This window comes from Phascolarctos cinereus, unplaced genomic scaffold, assembly GCF_003287225.1.
Source record: "Phascolarctos cinereus isolate Bilbo 61053 unplaced genomic scaffold, phaCin_HiC Scaffold_5;HRSCAF=322, whole genome shotgun sequence".
In the NCBI taxonomy this organism is placed as follows: Eukaryota; Metazoa; Chordata; class Mammalia; order Diprotodontia; family Phascolarctidae; genus Phascolarctos; species Phascolarctos cinereus.
In genome coordinates, this window is record NW_027555958.1 from 23,720,305 (window position 1) to 23,741,257 (window position 20,953).

The window sequence follows — 20,953 nt, forward strand, 5'->3', positions numbered from 1 at the left end:
TTTTTCGTGTTTTTGTTTGTTTTTTATTGTTTTCTTTTTTAAATCCAATGGATAGAGTCAACTTCAGAACCAGGAAGAGCTAGATTTGAGTCCATCCTCCGACACATACTGGTTGTGTGACCCTGAGCAAGTCCTTTCTCCTCTCAGTGATCTAGACAACGTTCTACAAGGATGTTTCAGAGAAGGTACTGACCTACATCCCTCTATCAGTAGATGGAGTTTCTTCATCTGGGGGTTCATAATCCACATCAATGATATCACAGGTCAAGCTCCTATTCTCTACTGCATGCCAAGCACCGAGTCAGGCACTGGTATTACAAAATTGAAGCCACAAACACAAAAAATGTAGAGGTCCTACCCTCAAGGTGCTTACCTTCTACGTGGGGGAAACGAAATATATGCGGACAAATACAAACAAGATATATACAGAATAAATACAAAATCGTTGGGGGTCAGGGAGAAAGAAGCATGAACAATGGAGACTTCACTAGGAGGGACATGTAAATTATGCTTTATTTTGAGCCAGGAGCATTCCATTCCTATAGTGAAGTATTAATAACCTTTAATTAATGGATAAATCAATTCATTAAAAATAATTTATTAAGCAGTAAGTGCCAGGTACTTTGTTAAGCCCTGGGGATATCAGTGTAAAAGTGTCTGCCCTCAAGGAGATTATATGACCACAAATGTATAGAGGTGAGGTAGCCAGGAAGGGGGGAGATGTCTGGGAGATCACAGGGATAGTGGGTGGAGTCCTCAGGGCAACTCATCGACAAACCCTTTCCTCAAATGGTAGCGTTGATTCAGTGACTAGTCCCAGAGAGAGAAGAAAGCAAAAGAGATTTTTTTCAAACCGCTAGAGTGGAGGAATATGAGTCTGGGGCAGGATAGATAAGTTCAGCACTTATCAGGTAGGAGTTTGCTCCCAAGGTGGGAGTTAGGGGGGACAGGTTGGAGGTTGGAGTTGGAGGACCATGGCAGGAATGTGTCTGGAGTGCACCTATGTCTTTTCATTAAGTCTTTTATAGGATCATCGGTTTAGAGGTCAAGAAATCCAACCCTCCCGTGTTACAGATGAGGAAATTAAATCTGGTAGTGACTTACCTAGGGCTAAACAGCTTCTAAGTGTCGGAGGCAGAATTTTAATCTGAGTCTACCTGACTCCAAGGCTAATGTCCTGTGATGGTATTTGCTCCATAAATCATCAGAGTGAAGGAGTGTACTTCTCTTTTGCTCAACTATACCAGAAATGGACCACCAGTACACTTTTAGTGAGTATTAAAGGGAAAGGGCTGGGGAGCGGAGCAGAGGGAAGGAGAGGTCCATATATAGGTGCTAAACCTGATTACTAAGTTAATTGATAAGTTCCTGATTAGAAGCCACCAGTCACAAGTGTTTCTGATGCATCTTGCTGTTTGAGGAGCGCAGGTTCCACCTGAACCAGTGCTGCCTCTATGTGGGTAGAAGGCAGGGTAAACGTGGAAAAGAAAACCCTGAACTCAGAGCCAGAAACTCTGCCACAACTCTGCAATATGTCAGGAAATTCCCTTTATCTCTGGGCCTCAGTAATAGAAGGAGGTTACATTTGATGTCCTCTATGGTCCTTTCTCACCCTATGATCCTGTTCTATGATCCCATGACCTCAGCTGTGTCTTTCCCAGCACTGTCTGCATTTGGAGGCAGCTATGGAGTGTAGAAAAACCGGAGTGTGAATCCTGCCTCAATCAGGTGGTGCCCTGTGTGTGACAACTGGCCAGTCACTTTGCCTCTCTCAGACTCAGTTTCCTCATTTGTAAAATGGGGTGCCTATTTCATAGATATATTTTATTACTTTGTAATAATTTCATACAGTTTATTATGAAGACAAAATGAGATAAAACATGTGTTTTGTTGTGGTTGTCGATATTCAGTTGTTTTCAGTTGCATCTGATTCTTTGTGACCTCATTTGGGTCCCATTTCTTGGCAAAGATACTGGAATGATTTGCTTTTTCCTTCTCCAGCTCATTTGAAAGATGAGAAAACTGAGGCAAACAGGGTGAAGTGACTTTCCCAGGGTCACACAGCTAGCAAGAGTCTAAGGCCAGATTTGAACTCAGGAAGAAGAATCTTCCTGAGTCCAGGGCCAGGAAATGTTAGCTCTTATTATTCGTCAAGTCATTTAACCTCCCTAGGCTTCCATTTCATTTAAAAAAGTTGGGTTGGAATTGATGGCTTCTGGGGTCTCTTATAACTCCTGTAAGTCACTTAACATCCCTGGGTCTCAGTTTCCTCCTCTGTGAAATGAGAGGCCTGGGCTAGATGGCCTCAGAAGTCCCTTTCAATGATGGATCTGTGAGCCTGTCCTTGGAGCCTGAGCCTGCTGGGAAAAGGGAGGGCTCTGGCCCCTGTCGGAGGCATTGTGGGCAGCAACCAGAAGGTGGAGGAGGGATTAGTTGGGCTGCTCTGAGCTCCTGCGATCACACTGCGTAGGCTGCCTCCACCTAGGCATATGGCCAACTCTGTGTGGAGATACAGTGAAAGAAATAAGCATGGAATACATAAAGAGGTGAGATTAAATATTTACATTTTGGTTTGATCTTTCCTGAAGTGGCACCCCACCCACTCTGGTCCAGGTGGATTCTCTACAGAACACTCAGAAGTTTTTACTGTGTGTTTTGTTATTTTTCATTTTTTGTAAATCAAGATGTGAAAAAAATCATGGAGCTAAGAGGGACCCCATGAGCTTAGCAAGTCTGCATTTCTTCTCTAGATATGACTGTCGTAAAGCATCCCTGACAGATGGGACTTTATCCTCTTATCCCAGAAGTCCTCCAAGGAGATGGATAGCTTGGCATAGTGGAAAAGACCCCCGGGCTGGGTTCTAGTCTGAGCCTTGCTACTAATTTGTTATGTGACACTGGGAAAGTATGTTATAGTGGATAGAGTGTTGGACTTGGAATCATGAAAACCCAGAACCAAATCTCACCCCAGATGCTTACTAGCTGCATGACTCTAGACAAGTCACTCCCCCTTTCCTAGCCTCAGTTTCCTAATATGTAAAAATGAGAGGACTGGATTCAATGGCATCAAAAGGACCTTCTAACTCTAAATCTATGAGGGTCCGTTTCCTCAGCAATGAAACGCTCCATTTCCTTTTGGACAGCTCCTCCTGAAGCCTTCCCTGATTCATACCCCTGCCATTATTGCTTTTTACCTTTTCAAAGTATCTAATATTTACCTATCTTTGTGTATGTTATGTCCTTGCAGTAGGAGGTAAGCTTCTGGAAGTATTCTGTTTCATTTTGTAAAGTGCCTGACACTTAGTAGGTGCATAATAGGTGTTTGATGATTGATTGAAAAAATGACACTCAAGAGCCACATGAACCTTTTACCCAGACTAGTGACTTCCCCTGAAAAATCGTCTGGTATGTATTTAGTACATACCTATTTATATTTATGTTCTGTGCCTCACACCCAGAATGTAAGTTCCTTGAGGGCAGGACCTCTTACACTTCTGTTTTTGTATCCCCAGCACTTAGCAAAGTATCTTACACATAGTAGGTACTTAGTGAATGCTTATTGGTTGATTGAGATCTAATAAAGGTCTGTTGAGTTGAATTGAGTGGGGTTGAATAACACAATGTGACCCTTGTATTGATCCCCTCCATTCTTACGATGCAGCCTTGCAGAACAGCATTAAATAACAGGAAATTTTTATTTGGCAGTAGTTGGGAAAGGGGCAGAGGGGAGAGGTGCCATCACTGCTTCTTTCAACTGAATATTTTGCGCAAAGAGCCTTCTACTCTGTCTCTCCATCTGACAAGTGTCAGGTATCCAAAAACATGGACTAGCCCCTGCTCCAGGAGATTACATTCTGTCCTATAGGTTGGTAGTTACTGATATTTTCTTGGTCACTTTCTTGGGTAGCAAAAATGTTTTGTGACAACCTTGGTTTCTTCTCCAAATTTTTGAGAATCAGTCTCAGAATTGGGTTATGTCCAGCACAGACTTCCTCCCTGTGTATGTTTTAGTCCAAATGCTTCTCCCACATTTGTTTGCTTCACTGCTGTTTCCAGCTCCTCTATAAGCATTATGAAAACAGTGATGTTAAAGTTCAAGCGACTCTACTCTCCTTGATGGAGAAAAGCGTTGTTTTGTTGGGGGTTTTTTTATTTTTACAGATCTTTTCCACCTTTACTCTCTTTGTTGTCTTCTACCCAGTTTTTTACTTATGTGTCCTTCAGATGACTTTGCATAATTGGATCTCCTGCCGAGTTTTCTTAAAACTGATTCTTCCTTCCACTGCTTCTGTTTTATTGAGCAAAACTGGATTTTGATTCAAGAAGACCTAAGTTCAAATCCAACCTTACTAGCTGTATAACACCAGGTAAGTCACTTAACCTCTGTGTGCCTCGGTTTCCCCAACTGTTAAAATGGGGATAATAACAGCATTTACCTCCTGGGATTGTTGTGATCATACAATGAGATAATATCGGTAAAACGCTTTACAAACCTTGAAGTGCTATATGCATTAGCTATTGTAATTAATAATTTTATTCTAATCTTCTACTATCCTTCCTTGAGCTTATATTCTAAATTAGGGTTGCCCTCAGCCGCCCAGGGTCTCAGGCTGGCAAAATTAAGTCAAGTATTTGCTTACTAGAGCAATTTTTAGGTTCTTTTGGTCTTCTCATTATGGCAATTGAATCACACTAGTTAAACTTGTATGTTAAATTGTTGTAATCAGTTGTAATCCGTGTCAATTCTCCATTTATTTCCCTTTTCAGCATCAATAACTTGTTTATTATTATTCATTGTCAAATGAAATAATATTTGCAAAGCACTATGTGCCTGGCACATAGTAGGTACTTCATAAAAGCTTGTTCCGCTTCCTCTTGGCTGTCAGAGTTATTTTCATCACACATCACATCCTTTCCTCATTTGCATTCTTTCTTCTTGCTTTGTACTCATTTTGATTTTCGCTCTAACAAGTCAGTAGCCTGTATACACAGACAACTGATTGGGGAATGCTCCCACATCAGCGACAAGTCCCTGATTGTTAAAATACATCAATTTCACTTTTATGACGTTATTCTAGAGTCACCATATCTAGCACCAGCCGATTATTCTTTCAAAGAAAATATGCATGATGTCTAGGCATGAGGCATCTGTGTAACCTATGTTCCATGGTTCTGAATTGTGTTTTCTCACTATCCTTACCTCTGCCCACCTTTGAACGAAAACAAGTGTCAGAATACATGTTGATTTAGTTGGGACATTCTTGTTAAGCTCTTCATAGAATTTCTCAACTTCCCTTTTTCCTCTGCAACAGGCATTGTTATAAATCCTGTGATTATTTTTGTGGTAGTCCTTTTGCAAATATTTATCATGAGTATGGCAATAAAAGAAGCACAAATTTCCTATGAAATTATATTTCTTGTGGTCTTTGGACCCATAAGAAATTTGCCAGTTGCACCCTTCCAACTGTTAACTGGTTTTGTTTACAGCTTGAAGGTCCATATTGGTACTCTTCTGCTATTCTAGCAGTGGGCTTACTCTTTGGTGACTGGATAATGATATCACATTTAGGGTATCAATAACTAAACAAAGGTTTATTGATGAACTAAAGGCTGTATTTAGGGTCAGGGTTAGGGTCAGCATTGGAATCAGAGGCAGAGGCAGAGGCACAAATTTAAGGTTACAGTTGGGTTAGAGGCATGGATTTAGGGCTTGGCAAACCCCTCCAAATGGGGTCACAAAGAGTTAATGCAACTGGAAAATGACTAAACAAAAAGAGCTGTATGATTCTGAGCATATCTATCCTCTTTTCCACTATTCAACCACCACCAATGCAGAAACAGAAAGGGGCTAGACAGGATCTAGGCACATTTTGTATTTGTCTTTGTTTCGTGAGTTACTGTGACCAAAGAATCTATCACCCAGTGGCCATCCTACTGGTGATGAGTCAAACCTTCACTAAGCTGGTGCTCTGATGGTGCAGCCTCTGAGAATCCAGAGTCATCTTCACACCACTCTGAGGCATCGAAGAAATACTTTGTGGAAGTTGGACAAAAATAAAGAAGTTTAAGTCAGAAAGCTTAATAAGGAGTAACTGGCCTCAGTTGGAACCACTTCTTAGTGAAAGAAACACAGAAGTCATTACCCTTTCCTTTTCCTTCTTCCCCCCAGTCTCTAAGCCCTTGAGAAAGGCAAGTGGTTTACATTGGTACAACCTTCACTTGCCTTGCAATGGCTCAGTTCATTTCTCATCCAAAGCACCTCACAGTCTTTCATTATTAGAGGATCATAAGATTTAGGGCTTCAGGGGACCTCAGAGATCACCTGGTTACAGCTGTAAACAAATCCCAGACAAAGGAAGGTGCTGTTCTTTGGGAGGCACAGTGGAGGCAGGATGTGGAGCTTTATTCCCACTTGTGTATCTCATCGGTTGTGGGTGCTGAGAAAATGCATCTGTCCTCTCTGATCTTCAGCCTCTTCCTCTGCAAAACCCTTGTTTTCTTCAGGGTTCCTTCATTCCAGCGTTCTCATAGGATCATAGATAGAGAAATGGAAGGGACCCCAAAGGTCACCTAGCCTAGCTCTCACTTGACAAAGAAGGAAACTGAGACTCACAGTAGTTATTAACGCGTGGCTATTAAAATGGGGTTAGGATCTTTGAAGATGACAGAATCATAGATTTGGGGCTAAACATTATCACCTTCATTTTACAGAAGAGGGAGCTGAGGTCCAACAGGGTTGCTAAAAGATGTGACAATTAACAAATGGTTAAAGTGTCTTAAGATGAAAGAATCATAGATTTGGAGCTAAAAGGGACAACAGCGGTCATCTAGTACAGCCTTGTCATTTTAGAAAAGAAGAAATTGAGGCTCAGATAAAGTTACCTGGTCAAGGTCACACAGGTAGTAATTGTCATTCTGTCGTTTCAGTCGTGTCTGACTCTCCATGACCCTATTTGGGATTTTCTTGGCAAAGATACTGGAACGGTTTGCCATTTCCTTCTCATTTTACAGATGAGGAAACTGAGGCAAACAGGGTTAAGTGACTTGCCCAGGATCAAAGATCTAGTAAGCATCTAAGGCCAGGTTTTAACTCATTAAATTGTGTCTTCCTGACTCCCCACCTGGGGCTCTATCCACTGCACCACCGAGCTGCAAACCAGAAGTAAGATTAGCATTCTACTAATCTTTGGTGGTTCTAACTCAGTGCCAGGATATTTTGTCTTCCAAAGCTTCCAGTGAGAAAGGGCTTGAAAATAATACTGTTGTCAGGTAAAATGGCACCCCAAGGTCAAAGGTTTTATATTGCGCTCATCCACAAGAATTTCAATAAATCACCAACATAAATAAAGCCTGCCTCCTACTTTTTGGCAAATAATGATGGCTGCTGATAGGCAACGTGCCATATGGTCCCTGGAGGATATTTATTTCTCCTCGAGGGGCCTAGGGACTTGCTCTACCCCAATTCAGAGCTCTGGGGTTAAGTTGCAAATAATTTGTAGACCCAGACAAGTGTTTGAAATGCTTAAAGCTTTCACTCACAAGTCATGCATGGTCCTCACCAGCGCTCAGTGGAAAGGCAGAGAAGAATCCATCAGCATCCCTCCCAGGTTAGCACACTCTCTTTTTCCCAAAGGAGCAACAGGGCCAGTGACTGGCCCAGTCACCAAAGGCCATACACACACACACACACACACACACACACACACACACACACACACACACACACACACGCTAGAAGGGGCATCTGGTATTCAGCTCATTTCGTAGCTAAGGAAACTGAGACACAGAGAGCAGCTAAATGACTTGTTTCCTAGGCATTGAGCCTCTCGGGGTCCTGAGCTCGGGGGCTAGTCCACAGCTAATGACACATAATGGAAGATTTTAAAAGCATTAGATCATGGGAGCAGCAGTTCTGAGGTGCGAGGGACCTCAGAGGACATCCAGTTCAGGCCCCTTATTTCATAAAGGAGGAAAAGGGTCCAGGGTAGTAAGCGCCTCATCCAAGATCACACAGAATTGTAAATTTAGAGTCAGAAAGGGCCTCAGACGTCATCTTGTCTAACCCCCTCATTTTACAAAGGACGAAACTGAGGTCCAGAGAGATTAAGGAACTGGCCTAACATCACAGGCAACATAGAACCATTCAGTTAGATCTGGGAGGACTTCAGAGGCCATCCAGCCCAAACTTCATTCTACGAAGGAGGACACTGAGGTCTTGGAGGTCAAGTGGCTTTTCCGAAGTCACACAAATAGGAAGTATCAGTACTGGGAAACGAACCCAGAACCTCTTGGCTCCAGAGACTTTCCCACATTGCCTTCTGTATAACTTTTACTTAATCTACATAACTTTTACTTAATTCATTATGTACCTGGGACCGCAGGATTAGGGATTCAGACCTCAGGGTCATCTAGCTCATTCCTTTTATTTAGGAAGCTGAGGCCCAGGGGTCTTCATGCCCCCAAATCACACAAGCCAGGAACCGTGTTGTGTCCTCTTTGACAGCAGAGACTTTTGAGTTTTTGTCTCTGCAGACCCAATACCAGGTTCCTAGCATTAGTAGGTTCTGGTTGAGAGCTAGGTCTGGAGTCAGGAAAACCCGAACTCACTAGCTGTGTGACCCTAGGTAAGTCACTTAATCTCTGATTGCCTCAGTTTCCTCACCTGTAAAATGGAGATTACAATACTACCTCCCGGGATTGTTGTGGGAATCAAATGAGATAATTGTAAAGTGGTTGGTACAGTGTCCAGCACTTTGTCAGCCCTATATAAGTGTTAGTAATAGTTGTTGTTATCATTGTTTTTATTTAAATGTTTGTTGAATTAAATTATCCAATGCAGAAAGGGAGCAAATGTTTGGGTTTGCAATACCTCCATGCTTAATGGCAAAAGCTGCTACAGGGAATTTTTCTACCTGAGACAGAAATAGGGAAATTGGAAGGAAGGAGGGGATATGAGTAGAGAAAGGGAAAGGCCCTGAGTGATGGTAACAAACTCTATGAACCCAGGTCTTCTCGCTCAGTAAGGCAAGGACCAGGGCTGGCAGGGACAGTACAAAATCCAGTCCAACAGTAGCAGAGGGAGACCCCCATCCCCCCGAAAATCCAGCCCTCATTCTGACCAGGGTTGAGAGGGAAGGTGAGGGCACAACAATGGAACCCTGGGAAGGGGGGCCCTGTACTGTTTCGAGGGCTCCAGGCAGAGGATGCCAAGACAAGAGGGGGAAGGCAGTGGGGTCCCCAGGGAGGAAGTGTACCACCTCCCAGATTTCAGCCCCTGGAACAATGTCCCCTTTCCCCCACACTAGCCAAGGCTCTGACAAATAGCCCAGCCTCCATCCTGACTTGGTCTATACCCCCCACAGACAAACCTAGGGGCTGAGGGTGAGGGGGAGGGTAGCAGAAGTCTTGCTGATTTCAGCCACTTTTCCCACCCCCTCAAGCCAATCTGCATAAACACAGCCTGGAATGACTGTTATCATGGAAATTCTGAAAGGTGGACTTTTTATGTTGTGTGTTGGGCTTCGGTGTTCTTTGTCTTTTCATCCGCAGTGCACAGAGGCGCCGTAATTAGTACTTATGAATGCTTGTGGATTGACTGATTGGTATAAGCTACTCGTGGGACTGAGGACAAATCACTCAACCACCCTGGGCCTCAGTTTCCTCATCTATGAAAGGAGGAGATTGGGCTACTTGGTCTCTGAGCTGCCTTCCACGTTCAGATCTATGATCCTGTGATCTTATTTGAATCTCCCAACAGCCTGAGGAGATTGGTTGAGCAAGTAGACCTTGCCCTTTTTATAGATGAGGAAAACAAGGCTTTCTCAAAGCGCAGATCTGACCACTGCATTTCCTTACTCCACAAAGTCCAGTGGTTCCATGTTCCTTTTAAGATAAAATATAGGCTCATCTGTTTGGCTTTTAAAAGCCCTTCACAACCTGGCCCCCACCTACCTCTCTGGACTCATTATACATTCCTCCTTCCCACACTCTACAATCCATCTCAACTGGCTTCCTCTCTGCCCATCTCTGCAGTAGCCATCCCCCATGCCCAGAATATATTCCTATTCAAACTTCTATTACTTACAACTTGTTAAGTTTTTGCTTTTTAAGTACATATTAAAATGAATGTGGTAATATGACTATGACCCTGGTTTGTCTCGGGTCCCTTTCATAAATTCCTTCTGTTCTCTTCTATGTATTTCAAAAATGATTGGTCGATCATATTTATTTGATTTTTTTACATAGCTAACACTCTTCTCAACTCCCTGCCCCTTATACATGTCCTCTCCCTTCTCCAATTTTATTTTAAAAGGACATTTCAAGCAATGTTGGGGGAAAGAAGATAAAAGAAGTGATAGGAACAGTTATCATGGTGGATGGGTTGATAATAATGAGTGATGGAAACATAAGAGAACCCCCGAATGCTCATTTTGCTTACATTGTTTCAGCCAAAGAAAATGAGCTTCCAATGGAGAAATGCCCTCATTGAATTCAAGGCGCTAGGCTCTTAGGAACTGAACACTAGACTAGAGCAATGTGCCTACAACTCCCCATCTGCCTCCCTGTGACACTGCCCAGCCTGGATCACTCCAGATAAACAAACAGAAGTCAAGCTGTATGTAATAGAGATCTGGAGCTTCATCTATCATCCTCTTTTTTGGGTTGTTCTTTGAATATGGAAATATACATGTTTGGTGATATTTCCCAAGTTCAGAATAAACTAAAATTAATTAATTAATTAGTTTGAAAGCTCTTGTTTTCATCTTTTGCATTCATCACCAATCTCAGTCTATTCTGGATTTTGGCATTCCTGACATGATTTGTACATGCCCATATTATCTCTTTTCTATTAATCCATCAATACATTTATTTATTAAATGCCTACTATTTGCCAGGCACTATGCTGAGTGCTAGAGATACAAAAAGAGGCAAAAGATGGTCCCTGCAAATGTATGTATGTAGCTTTGCATGTAGCTTCTATATATTTAGAATTTAAATTGGTCAGTGAGCTCCCTGTGCATTCAAGTTATTCTGCTTCAGTAGCCCTCCCCTTTTCTTCATTTTCAGAATTGTTTTTCCGTGTGTCTTTACCATTTCATTCTTTGGACTTTCTTTCCTCTTGAGCTGATTTTCCCTTGTAGGATTGCCTGTCCTTTCTATGAAATCTTTCAAATCTCTCCAAAGCCTAAGCCAATATTATTATTATTAATAATAATAATAATAATAATAATAATAATAGCTAACAATGACGTGCATTTCTATGGTGCTTTAAAAGCACTATACATGTATATATACATGTATATATATACACAACACATATATGTATAAAACATATGTGTATGTGCATGTTTGTTTATACATAAACTTATGCATACATGTGTGTATAATACGTGTGTGTATATATATATATATATATATATATATATATATATATATATATATATGTATGTGTGTATATATGCGTGTATGTGTATATACAAAGCACTTCACAAATACGATCTCATTTTATCCTCACTTCAACCCTGGGAGGTAGGTGCTATTATAATCTTCACTTTACAGGTGACTTGTCCAGACTGATTTAGCTAGCAGTTAACTGAGGTCGAGATTCTAACTCAGGTCTTCCTGACTCCAAGGCCTACGTTCTATACTTGCCATGACTGCTATTTCTCAGAAGTGTAGCAGGTGGGTGTAAAGTGAATTGTGCCCTATTAGGAAACCTCATGAACACAAAAACAGATCAGAAATTGTGACATTTGAGTTGGATCAACATTGCAGTTTACCTTAGGGCAATAGAAAAGGGGTGGGTATATTAAGCAAATTGGAAGGTGTGAGTTTAGCCTACTTAAACTAGTTTTCAAGAATTTTTTACATCATTGAGGTTTTTTAAAAAAATTTCTGCATGCAGCAATGTGTTTATCCAAACAAAAAAAGATGATGTGACATGGAGGAAAAGGCTCTCAATTTGGAGTGTTCAAAACCTGGGTTTGAATTTTGGCTCTGCTGCTGTCCCGACCCGGTGATACTGGCCAAGGAATTGGGCCTCCCCAGGCTTCAGTTTCAGTGAAAATGGACAAGATTGGAGAAAGGCAGGGGGTGGGGGAAGGGTCATAATGAATAATCTGGGCTCCTGAAGTGACAGCACAAAATATATTCTAAGGAAAGAGCTTGAAACACATGCTTTCAAGTCTACTTTTCAAGAAAAATTTCATCGGGAATCCAGAGACCTCAGGATTCTTAAGAGGATGCTCTCGGCAATGCCTCTGTTACCCAAATAGATCATTTCTAGTATCTACAGATATGTAATTTCTGTTATTATAGAGGGAGGGATAAGAAGCCAGGCCAGGGAGGATCTCCCTTGGCAAGATCCGGTAGTTGGAAGGAGCCTTGAATTTGGAGTCACAGGACCTGAGTTCCAATCTCCCTTCTATCAGTAATTATCTGTGTGACCTTAGATAAGTCCCTTAACTTCGCTGGGCCTCAATTTCCTTCTTTACAAAATGAGGGGCTTGCACTAGATGAGGAAACTAAGGTTAAGTGACTTGCTCAAGACCCCTCAGCTGGTGTCTGAGGCCAGATTTGAACTTGGTTCTTCCCTGCTCCAGGCCCAGTGCTGCAGCTACCTGACTGCTTGATGAGATGACTGATGATCTTGAGGGTCCCTTTCAACGGTGGATTCTATGATTCATATCAATTCACAGGAAAATAGGCTCTCGACCTGGCATGAGATTGGCTTCCTTTATATGAAAGCATTTTATAGCTCAGACTTTTCATTAACTCTGGCTGGCCTCGGAGCCAGTTTATTTTCAAATTAATACCATGCTTTGGGGGTCCTGTGTAGACATCCCCTTAAGCCCTGAGCACAGCTCACGTCCAGACATCAGCAGGCTTTTGTCTGAGCAAAGTCAACTCCATCGATCCCATTTACAAGAGCGGTACAAATCTCCAAATGATTACCCCCCTGGCGATAACTAGTTTTTAAGAATGAAATGCTTCACCACACTTGTTAATGGCAGCTGAATAAATAGCTCAGAATTCAGCCTTCTCTGCCCCTCCAGAAGAAATCCAGCCACATCCTCTGCAAGGAAATCAACCAACATTGATTAGGCGCTAACTGAGTACGAGGCTATCCTGTGCTACGGGGAGGTGGTCCTAGCTGAGGCACAGTGGGGGGATTCGAGGAGATCGGTGTAAACCATCATAACTTAATTCTTTTTAAGATTTTTATTGATGCCTTTTATTTCTACATCACCTCCACCTCCCTTCTCTCCCACCCTCCGACTCGTCCCTTTTCATGAAATATAAAAAAGGAAAAGGAGGAAAACTAATCCACATGTCAACTAAATCTGACAGAATATGCTGTGTTTCACATTCATAGCCCCACCCCCCACTGCAAAGAAGGGAAGAAGGTTCATTCCCAGCTCTGTTTGGATGTGGGAGGATGGGCAAAGCTTGGCAATTATAGTTGTAAGATACTTGTTTGTTTGTTTTTTTAATTCAATTTTAGATTGTTGATAATTCAAAATAAATTAATTAAGAAAATAAAAATAAAAATTCAATTTTCTTTAATTCGATAGGCAATCAACAAACATTTATTAAACACCTATTGCATGCCAGATCCTACACATGCCAGAATGTACCCTACCACCATTTTGTCTGTGCTCAGTGGGTATCATACTGTCTCCCCAGATCGAATGTGGTCTTCAAGAGGGCAAGAACTGTTTCCCTTTTGTCTTTATATCACCAGCACTTATCACAATACCTGACATATAGTAGGTTGTATGTTGATTGACTGATTGAAAGGTAGGACTCTTATGGATGGGAACCTGGGAGGCAGAGAGTGGTAGCCAAGGAAGGGAGCTTTGGCTTTAGCAATCTACCATTCAGAATCATTTGGACCCTTCATCTCAGCAGAGTCTTATGCCCTCCCCCCCCAGTCCTTCTTAATTCTAATGTTAATTATAATTATGAGTTAATTAATTAGAATCAAAGTTATCTATTTATTCTTTCCTATTTATCCAGTATATAACTTGCTTTGTATATATTTGTTTGCAAGTTGTCTCCTCCATTAGATTATAAACTTCTTGAGGGCAGGGACTATCTTTTTTCCTCTTTTTGTATCTCCAGTGCTTAGCACAGTGCCTGGCATACAGGAAGTGCTCAACAAATGTTTGTTGCTGTGTGACCCTGGGTAAGTCACTTAACCTCAATTGCCAAAAAAAACCCAAATAAATGTTTATTGATTGGTTGGTTGATTCACAGTAGCAATGGTAATGTTCATTTCATTATTGATCCCTGAGCAAGAAGCAGAGATTGAGGTTTGGAGTGAGAAAGGGAGGGAATGTGCAAGGCAGTAAGGCATATGGAAATTCCCTGTTCCTTCCCAATGACCAAGTCAATGGTCAGTACAGTCTGGGAGCCTGACTATTAATTTCAGGGTGAGGCGTGTTTGAAGGACACATCCTCTTATCTAAAGCCAGGTCAGGTCTACTCCAAAGCTTACTCCAATCTTGAGTAATTACCTCTACCAGGGCACAGGCTGAGGACTCGGGAAGGTGTTTGGCCCCTGGACTGGTATTCAGTACGGAAAGATACAAAGAAGTACCAAACACGATTCCTGCCCTCAGGGGGTTGACACTCTATTTGAGGAGACAACATGTTTACGAATGAAAAAAGAATCGAAGATATTGAAATGTCAAGTGAGCAAAACAGACAGAAAATACAACAGGAATTCAGCAACAGAAAGGTCCCTTCAGGCTGAGACAGTCGAGAAAGGCTTCATGGAAGGGAGAGAATTCAAGTGAGCCACTGGAAAATGAGTGTCCATTCAGAGGTTTCTGAACCAAGTGAGCATCCTGGCCAGAGGCAGGAGAAGGTGACAGCAGATTCACTGAAGAAAGAAACCTCTTTCAATAACAAGCACTTATAAAATGCCTACTGTGTGCCAGGCACTGTGCTAAGGGTGGAGGATACAAAGTTTCCTTATCTTTAAAATAATGGATTGGATAGATTTCAGGGAGACTATGAACTTGGATGGGAAAAAATCACATCGCTATTTTCACCAACCTTTGATTTTCTTTGCAACCCTATGCTTTATATTTCATACATTGAACACATGATTCTGAACAGGCGTCACCAGACTTCCAATGGAGTCCGCGACCCAAGGAAGGTTAAGAGCTCCTGGACTAGATGATACCTCATCTTCAGCTCCAAATCTCATGACGTTCCTCCATATGGATGGCTTAGCCTTTCACGTGTTTATGTCCTGTCTCTCCAGATAGACCGTAAGGACCCTGAGCAAAGGGACCGTGCCTGATTCTTCTTGAAGAAATCAATCAACAAGCATTTATTTAATGCGAGGCACTTTGATAAACTAGGGAGACAAACAAAAAGCAGACAACTTCTGCCCTCAAGGGGCTTATGTTCTTTTTAAAATTTTTATTAATTTTGAACTTAAACACAAAAAGACAAAAAAAGAATATTTCCATGTACACAGCACAACATTAGAAAAGGATTCAATATAAAACCGTGAATTTCCAAAGAGGTTTATATTCTAATATATGTAACTAGGGCAGGGCAACAGGAGCTTTGTCTCGGGATGCTGGTATTTAGAGAGTGCTCACAGCACTTCCCCTCTTTCTTCAGCATAGAATCACCTGAGATTAGCACCTCATTAGCAAGAATAATTAGCTAAAATAGGAAGGTACTAGTAGGTGGGCTTGATTGAGCAGCATCCCTAACAATCTTCCCCTCTTGTAGCTATAACCCAGGTAAGTTTCTCTAAGCTCTGCCCTACGGGGTCCCTCCCTACAGCCTTCCCATCAGTGTCTTTACAATGCATCAAACCTCAGCCCTGCATTGTCTCCCAGCCCTCGGTTGAACTACTGTTGGGCACCACCATTTTTAGTACATATGATCATAGCTTTAGAGGTGGAAGAGATCACAGAGGCGACTGAGCCCAGCCCTCTCATTTTACAGATGAGGAAACTGAGACCTGGGAGAGTTAAGTGCCTTGCCTAAGGTCATGCGGCTAGCAAGTGTCTGAGATGGGATTTTAATCCGGGTCTTCCCCCCTCCAAGTCCAAGGCCCTACATACTTCTTTGCTGTATCTCTCATGTGCCTAGCACAGACTCCTATTCATAGCAGGTGTTTGATAAATATAGATTGACCGACTGATCAAAAGCTGTTTCCACTGTGCTGTTGTAACCAAGAAAATAAAACTCTGGACTCATCTGGCCACCAACATAAATCATTCATGGTGCTTCCGGGTTCTTTTCAAAGAGCCTCCACAGTCAATTTTCAATTATCTGAGCCAGGGGGAAACAGGCACATCTTGGATGATAAAATCCATGAATAATCCAAACACTTAATTTTAGCCAAGAGTTTCCAGCTCTTCTCCCACTGAGCCTCTCACAGAGCTGCCAGCCACAAGCCCAGGTGCCTGTAGTGGGCATCATCCTGTCTCTTCTGCCCCCTCCCTTCTCTCTGGCAGGGGCAAAAATGCCTCAAAGGTGGCGAGAAGCCAGAAGCAAAAGGCAGGAGTTGGCATCACCCAGAAACAGAATCGTCAGCCCTCAGATAAGATCATGGGATCCTAGACTGTGATCTGGAAGGGACCTCTGAGCTCAGCCAGTTCAATCCCCTTATTTCCCAGATGAAAAACAATGGCCCCAGAGAGGTTACATAATTTGCCCAATGTCACACAGCTAATATGCGGCTGAGCTTGGATCTAACACAAGGCCTTTGACCCAGAGATCTCACTACTAAGCATATACCCCAAGAAGGTCCCATAAACACCAAAATACTCATAACAGTGTTTTTTTTATAGTAGCAAAGAACTGAGGAGGGAGATGGGGAAGAAGTAGATGCCCGCCAAATGGGGAATGACTAAATAAATTGTGATCCATCAATATAATGAACTATTGTGCTGTAAGGCATTATTAACATAATGACTATAGGGAAGCATGGAAAGACTTATATGAGCTGATGCAAAGTGAAGGAAGCAAAATATGTACAATGACTGCAACAATATAAATGCAAAACGTAACCAAAATATAATCAAAAAAATTGAAAAAAAAAACCCTGAAGCCTGTGAAATTATAATGACCAAACTAGGGTCTCAAGAAGGCCCCCTGCCTCCCTTCTTTGAAGAGATAAGGGGCTATGGGTGTGGGACACGGCAGATAATATCATATTTTTTTCAACGCATTAGTTAACTTTTGCCAAATTGTATTTTTTTAAATTTGTGTAAGGCATGGCTCCCTGAAAAAAGAGAGAATAAATACATTGCAAAATGTGGTTGACGTAAACACAACACTTATCAAACAAAAATTCATTTAAAAAACATATCATAAAAAAAGGGTGCTTGAGATGAGTCTTGAAGGAAACAAGGAATTCTAAGAGGCAGAGGGAAGGCATATCAGGTAGAAGGGACAGCCTGGGCAAAGGAACAGAGGTGGAATAGAGAGCCACATATGAAGTAATAAAGAAGGCTAGTTTGATAGTGAAAAGGAAGAGGCCAAGATTTAAAAGGCTTATAATCCCAAATGGAGGAGCTCATGATATTTGATACTAGAGATAATAGGGAGCCCTTGACATTTACTGAGGAGGGGAGGGACATGGTTGAATCTGAACTACAGGACAAGCTTGGTGGGAGACACTTAAGGGATGGATAGTAGTAGAGGCAGGAGGTTAGAAAAACAGTATTGCAATAGCCAGGGAGAGAGGTGATGGGTTAAGGAAGATTCCCTCCAGAGAGAGGGAAGAGAAGGAGAGTAGTCGCTGAACTAAAGTGGTGGCTATGTGAGTGGAGAGAAGGGGACATATGGGAGAAACTTTGAATTCCTTCTTTTACTGGAAGCCTTTCTCAACCCCTCTTAATTTTAGTGCCTTCCCTCTGTTAATTATTTTCTATGTATCTTGTATATAGCTTGCTTTGTAGATGTCTGTTTGCGGGATGTCTTCATTAAATCGTAAGTTTTTGAGGATGGGGACTGTTTTTGTGGCTTTTTTGTATCCCCAAAGCTTAGCACAATGCCTGTAACATATAGGTGCTTAATAAATGTTGATTGATCGATTATCTCCCCCATTAGATTGTAAGCTCCTTGAGGGCAGGAATTGTCTTTTGTCTCTTTTTGTAATCCCAAAGTTTGGCACATCGCCTGACACATAGTAGGTGCTTAATAAATGTTGAATGCTTGGTTTTGTGGAAATAAAAATGAGATTTGGCCACTAATAGAATATGTGGTGTGATTAAGAGTGAGAAGTGGTAGGGTAACATTGAAGTTAAGAACCTGGGTGACTAGAGGGATAGATGGTGGTGCCCTTAGTAACAAGGAAGTTTGAAAGAGAGGAAGGTTTGGAGTAGGAGAAAGATACCACGTTCTCTTTTGTATATGTTGAGCTCGAGATGACTACGTGTATGTCCGATAAGCAGTCGAGGATATGAGACTGGAGCTCTGGATTGAGCCTAGGACCTGTGACACCAAGGTTTCTAACCTGGGAGCCTGGATGGAGGCTGTTAGCGCAGGCAGAAGTCGGGGCAGAGAACGGTTTCGCTCTCTTTCTTTGGGAAGGAGAAAATCACGGAGTCAGCAGTCCAGGTGTATAGGCAGCTGTGACTATGACCCCCTCCCCTTCAACCCCCTGCTGAATCTTGTGGTTTCTTGGTTTGGATTTAATTTGGGGAGAGGAGGGAGGGAAACTGAGGCAGCAAGGTGACTTGCCAGAGCCCAGATCTACAGCCCTTTCTGTGCGCAAAGCGCTGCCTTTCCAACGGGGCCAATTTGTCTGTGAGCAAAACCTGAGAGCCGGGATCTGCGGTAGCTTTGGGGTAGTCGGTTCCCACTAATGAAGGCTTAGGGTTTGTTATCCAAGGTTTTACGGTTTCCATCTTCCCCAATGGAACGTCATAAGCATAAGGGAATTCTCAGAGACGAAGGATGGGATCTCCTGGTAAGGAGATTTCTTTTCAAACCACACCATGAGCCCCTGAAGCAAAGCCCCTCGAACAGCGAAGGATTTACTTCTGTGGTACCCTCAGGATTATTGTTATTGGTCTTCTATCGCGGCTTTAGGGGTCTGACCTAAAGACTGTATCCCCTCACGGAAAATGAAGGCTTCCACCCAAGTACATCTTTCATAGATGTGGGGAAAGCAGCAGTCCATGAGGTCTCCTTTATTACAATGGAGCCTGTGCAATTCCCCCAAATGCGTTTTCAGCCTAAAGGAGCAGCAATCCATAACTCATTAACAGGCTAATGTACATCAACAACCCGCAAATGAGTAGGCACAAGGACACCGGCTCTGTCTACGTTGACATGCCTGTCTTCATTAGGGGCTGTTAGCACAGCCAAATGGGTGTTTGTTGACCTGGCTTAGGGAAGAATTGTGGCTATGTTTAGTCTTTTGTTCCCGTGATTAATAATGTTCCCAGGGGCGCTTAACAGAGCAACAAAGTGTCTCTAACAGGTCAGGCACATAAACAGGTCATTAATTTGAGAACAGAAGTGGCAAGTCAAGTAGTCTGGTGTGCTGGTTGTTGACGGAATTTAGACACATAGATCCTTTTCTACGCAGTTCAGATCCAGCCTCAGATGCTTACTGGATGGGAATGGTAGCCCCTAACCTTTCTCTGCCTCAGTTTCCTCAACTGTAAAATGGGGCTAAAGATAACACCTATCTCTCAGGGTTATTGTGAGGGTCAAATGAGATAATATTTGTGAAACTTCTTTGTTAGACTTAAAGCGATCTATCAATTTTAGCTATCATTAGTACCAATAACACAGCAATAATAAACCTCATAATTATATGGTGCTTTAAGCTTTGCAAAGTGTTTTATATATAAGAAGGGAGGAGGATATTTCACCGAAGGTGTGTTTGGATTAGTTGAGAAAACGTAGTGACTCCCTGCGGGTTAACGAGCCATTGGTAGATCCCAGAAGTTCAGAGTACCTGACAGCTTAGAGGGGGAGCCTTCCAGCCTGAGAAGGCGTGTGTTGGGGAGAAGGGGGGAAGAGAGCAGACAGAGGAGAAGATACCTAGTCTCAGCCTCCTTCTCAGTCTCTTCCCCCCTCCTTGGATGGAGCAGGACCTGTGAACTTTGGAAGGTCAGAGGATTGGGATTTTCCCCTAGCATTCTGGGAAGGACTGGAAAGGACCCCTTTTCAAAAGCTGGCTAATTGATATCAGCCAATATTGGGGGATAGTACAATGGTGGAAACTCCTAGAGCCCCCTCTAAGGTATTCTTAGAACCTTGAAGGGGAAGATCTAGCCAGAGTCCATGGGGGCTCCCCCCACTCACTGTCAGGCTAGGTTCCCAGACTCTCGAAGGTCTCCACCTTTAGGTATATAGATGTGTGTGTGTGTGTGTGTGTGTGTGTGTGTGTGTGTATACACTCATGAGCTATAGCAATAGTAGAATATATATACATGTACACACACACACACACACACACACACACACACACACACATGCACACACACTCCCTAGGACACATCAAATCCCAATGGAATACGCTCTCAGGAACTTCCCAAATCATTCTGGTGCCCCAGAAGACTGGATAAGAACAGACTCAAGTGCCCCACGAGCACCCTCTCCAAGCATTTGAAGGGTTGTTAGAAGGAAGAGGGATTACTAATGATTGGCCCCCGAGGGCAAATGGAGGAACCTTGGAAGGAAGTTCCAAAGAGGCCAATTTAGGCTGAATTTCAGGAAAAGCATCCTAACAATGAGGACTGTTCAAAAATGCAGTGGGCTTCCTTGGACTGCAGCAGACACCCTTCACTGAGACAGCTTCGAGTAGACACTAAATGACCGTGTGGTTGGAGGTGTCCTAGGAAGGACTTGGGCTCAGACCTAGGTTGGACCGTAGAGCTTCTGACATCCCCTCCCTCTCTGAGATTCGCTGTCTCTGTGACTCTGAATACAATATGACTTCTAGCCACAGATTCCA